Genomic DNA, 4,933 nt, shown 5'->3' with positions numbered 1-4,933 from the left:
TTACATGCCATCCAGACTGTTAAGACTCCTAATGACAATAACAGAACAAAGCACCACCCTTTCTGCGCCATCCTCACAATCCTTTAAGCCCACAGTTGCAGTTACCCTGTCAATGCGTTCCAAGGGTCTTCCTCTTTTTCACTGACTCTACTTTACCAAGCATTTTGTCTTTCTCCAGACACTGGTCCCTCCTGATAACACCCAAAATATATGAGACAAAGTCTTGCCATACTCACTTCTAAGGAGCATTCAGCTGTACTTCTTCCAAGGCAGATTTGTTCATTTTTCTAGGAGTCCATGGTATATTTAATATTCTTTGCCAACACCATAATACAAAGGCATCAATTTTTCTTTGATCTTCCTCACTCATTATCCAGTTTTCACACACATATGAAAACAAACAAACAAACAAACAAAAAACCAAACTCACTGCTGTTGAGTCTATTTGACTCATAGTAACCCCTCCTTGGGTTTCCAGGGCAGTATCTCTATGGAAGTAGATTGCCCAATCTTCTCTCCCGGAAGCAGCTGGAGGGTTTGAACCACCAGCCTTCCGGTTAGCAATCAAATGCCTTAGGCACTACGCCACCAAAGCAAATGGCTTGGGTTAAGTGAACTTTAGTTCTCAGAGTGCTGTATTTGCTTTTTAACACTTTAAAGAAGTCTTTGCAGCATATCTGTCCAACGCAGAATGCCATTTGATTTCTTGACTATTGCTTCCATGGGTGTTGATTATAGATCCAAGTAAAATGAAATCTTTGACAAGTTCAATATTTTCTCTTTTTATTACATAGATTCTAATTCGTATTCACATTTATCTCCACTACTTACATCATGATATTTGTAAGACTCACTCACTGCCTTCGAGTAGTATCTGACTCATAGAGACCCCTCCTTGAGTTTCCAAGGCAGTATCTCTACAGAAGTAGATTGCCCAGTCTTCCTTTTGAGAAGTGGTTGGTGGGTTTGAACCACTAGCCTTCTGGTTAGTAGTCAAATCCCTGAGGCACTACGCCACCAGAGCTCCCTTTGTAAAACTAGTAGGTAGTATTTGTTACTTACCATTTTTCAATAAGTTACTTTTGTGAATTGAAGATATAAGAAAATAGTATCAGTCATAAAATGCAAACTTATTAAGCACTAAAACTAACAGGAAAGTACACTAATTAGTGAAAACAAACACTCAGCTAACCTTTTGTTGGCTGAAGTAAAATGACAAGTATAGTCCTTGTAGTGTACATACGCACCTACAATCTTTGAGAACATAAGACTGTTAGAAACTTAATGTGAGCTTTATGAAAATCATGTCTTAAGTTAAAATTTGCAAAATATATGGGAACAATGTTTAAAAATAATGTTTTGGTACATTTTTCCCCTCTGAAACTGGCAAACTATTTAACAGACCACCAAGGATCACCATTCTTTTAGCAGCACTGCTCTAGCCAAATATTAGTATTTCAGAAAAGTACCAAATGATATCAACGGTTAAAGTGGGTAAGAAACAGGCACCAGAGAGAAATCAGAGAAGTAATTGCTAATAAAATAAACTCTTTATTAAACAGGAAATATTACTTTATACAAGTTAAAGTGCAAAAAGCATGAGAAGGTAGAAGAACTAACAAGCTAATTTTTGTACCAAGTGTCTCCTGATAAAGTGCCTGGTGCATAGTTAAGTGCAGTATTTCTATGGAAGTAGATTGCCCAGTCTTCCAAGGATTGGCCAGTGGGTTTGAACCACCATCTGGTTAGCAGTCAAATGCCTTAGGCACTACACCACCAGAGCTCCTTCTCAGTGCAATCAGTACACCCAAACTCCCATCTTTGCTATGTATTAACCATCCTGGAATACCTTTCAATGGCATTGTTGGCAGCAGGCACCCACATTCATGTTCCCACTAGAAGAAGTCTACCCTAAATGTGCCACTTGTTTCCAAGGTCACTCATAAATGGGTGCCAAATCATACTTTTGTCTCTTAGGAGGAATCATCTATATTTATTATTTTATTAATATCTTTGTTTTTTACATCGGAAGCCTATAATTTGGCTATCAAGTCTCTTTCATTTTCCCTTAACATGGAAATACATTTGAATATATGCAACAAGGCAAAAATTATACAGAACAGTAATTTCAAAAATCTTTAGAATTTCCAACGATTAGAAAATAGAAAAATACTTAAACTCTTTTTTTTTCCTTTTCTATTCTAATTACTATGTGAATATTTTCATTCTTTTTTTCTCCTCTGTACATGGAAATACATATACATCTACTTAAAAGTATAAACGTGCATTTGTTTGAGGGGAAAAAAAAGATAAAATACATTTTTTAAATGATCATGACTTCTGAGGAAACCAAAAAATACCCCAACCTATTGCAGTTGATCGTTATGAGTCAGGTCTGACTCGACAGCACATAGCAACAACAACAATTGCAGTTGACTAGATTCCAACTCATAGGGACCTTATAGGACAGAGTAGAACTGCCTAATAGAGTTTCTAAGGCTGTAATCTTTATGGAAGCAGAGAGCAGATTGCCACTTTTTTCTCCCACGGAGCAGCTGATGTGTTCAAAGTGCCAAGCTTTTGGTTAGCAGCCAAGTGCTTAACCACTGCACCACCAGGTCTCCTCTGACTTATGAGGAAGCAAAGTAATATAGAATTAATTTCTTCAATGATGAACTACAAATATCCCCTAAAATTTTTTTCTTGCTGAGAAACATAGTTTGTTGTTGTTGTTGTTGTTATGTGCCGTTGAGTCGGCCCCGACTCTAGCGACCCCTCCTTGGGTTTCTGAGGCAGTATCACTATGGAAGTAGGATTGCCCAACCTTCCTTCTGAGGAGTGGCTGGTGGATTTGAACCACCAGCTGTCTGGTTAGCAGGCAAAGTGTCTTAGCCACTATGCTACCAGAGCTCCCCTGAAAAACTATACAATCACAAAAACATGTAATTTTAAAATCATAGTAGGCCTTAGAAATCATCAAACATAAACAATTCGTTTGTGTGTGTGTGTGTGTGTGTGTGTGTGTGTATGAAGGTGTTTATGTTTGTTGTCTTCCTTTTCCTTAGTGTTATTGCACTGACCACTTGCTTTTGGTATATTGCATTTCCCTTCACCCAAATCAATACTTTTCTCTACCTATCTAGCAAATTATTGGTTCATTTTCATGTGTGAAAAAAATAAAGGATTAGAATTTAAGTTAACTTTGAAAATAGGTATTAGAATAGCCAGATTGGGAACAAAGTGCAAGGGAAAACATAGGCTTTGCTGTTTGAAATAAAATAAAACCAGAGAAAGAAAAAGACCACAGATATGATTGCCACAGCAAAACTATATGAGCTTTAGCTGTTACTTAACTTTTGGGGCCTCAGTTTTTTCATCTTTCACTATAATACCATTTTATTAACTCTATCTACCAAAGAGTGTTGTTGATTGCATTAGGGTTCACATATCATCATTCAGAAAGGTCACTTTGGCTTTACTGATTAAACAAATACTTGTTGAACTCTTAATATAAATGCTAGGCTAACCAAAAGTTTAGTGGTTCAAACCCACCAGCTGCTCCATGGGATAAAGATGTGGCTTCCATAAGCCTTAGAAACCTTACAGGGCAGATCTACTCTGTTCTATCGGGTCTCTATGAATTGGAATCAATTCAACAGCAGTGGATTGTTGTCTTCAATATACAGGATTAGGATTGTATAAAGCCCTGGATAGAAAGTAGCATTCATTCCTGTATTTATATTTTTATGAAATGAATACCTAGTCTCTGTGCAAGCCAGTGAAAATATAATGTAAGTGAAGCAGTTATGGTTTCTGCTCTCAGCTTGAAATCCAGTAGAGGAGACAAGTAACAAATTAGTAATTAACAAATAATATCTGAAGTGCTAAACTGAAACAAACAAGGTACTCTAATAAATATTAACAAAAATGTCTACTTAGGAGACAACATATAAACCAAATGTCACGATGAAAATGAAGCAGCCTTGCAAAAAGGCAGGGAAAGATTCTTATAGACAGATAATACAATATACACAAAACCTCTAAAGAGGTAAAATGCCTGACTTATTGTAGAAATTCCCTGTTATTCCAGTCCCTAGAGAAGAACCTCATGCTTGGTGAAGAAGACGATCAGTGAAAAAGAGGAAGACCTGAGACGAGATGAATTGACACAGTGGCTGCAACAATAGGCTCAAACATAGCAACGACTTTGAGGATGGCCCAGGACCAGGTAGTATTTTGTTCTGTTGTATATAGGGTGGCTGTGAGTCAGAACTGACTCAACACCACCTAAAAACTCCATTTGAATCACAGTCCTTTACTTTCTACTATATATTACCAGTGTCTAGAATAAAAAAATAAAAATTAAATTCTGCAGTTTTAGATACATGTGGATAAAAGCAGAGGACTAAGTAAGCACAGGATAAATACAGACTACCTAGTACTAGAGATCTGGTGGCACAGTGCCTAAGGCATTTGACTGCTAACCAAATGACTGGCAGTTCAAACCCACCAGCCACTCCTCCTAAGGAAGATTGGGCAATCTACTTATGTAGAGATACCGCCTCGGAAACCAAAGGAAGGGTTGTTATGAGTCGGAAGCAACTCGATGGCAGCGAGTTTAGTTCTGGTACCAAATATTGGCTAAACCAAATAATAAGTGAAAATGAGTGGGGTCAAAACTAGAATGGTAATGAAAACAAGCTTATGAAATGCGGACTTTATTTGGGAGGTAATGCATCACTACTTAAAGTTCTGTGAATGGAAGATACAATCAAAGCTACACTTTAAAAAAATAATTTAATGTCACAAATATAAGCAGAGAAGAAACTATTAAAATAAGTTAAAGATTAGGTAGAGGATTTGATTTCAACAGCCTCTTATACAGAAAACAATATAATACAGATCTGAACTTGGTAAGAAATTCAATGTGTAA

Source organism: Orycteropus afer, unplaced genomic scaffold (assembly GCF_000298275.1).
Source record: "Orycteropus afer afer isolate SDZICR_OR568_19922 unplaced genomic scaffold, OryAfe1.0 scaffold00383, whole genome shotgun sequence".
NCBI lineage: Eukaryota > Metazoa > Chordata > Mammalia > Tubulidentata > Orycteropodidae > Orycteropus > Orycteropus afer.
This window is presented reverse-complemented; position numbering follows the sequence as displayed.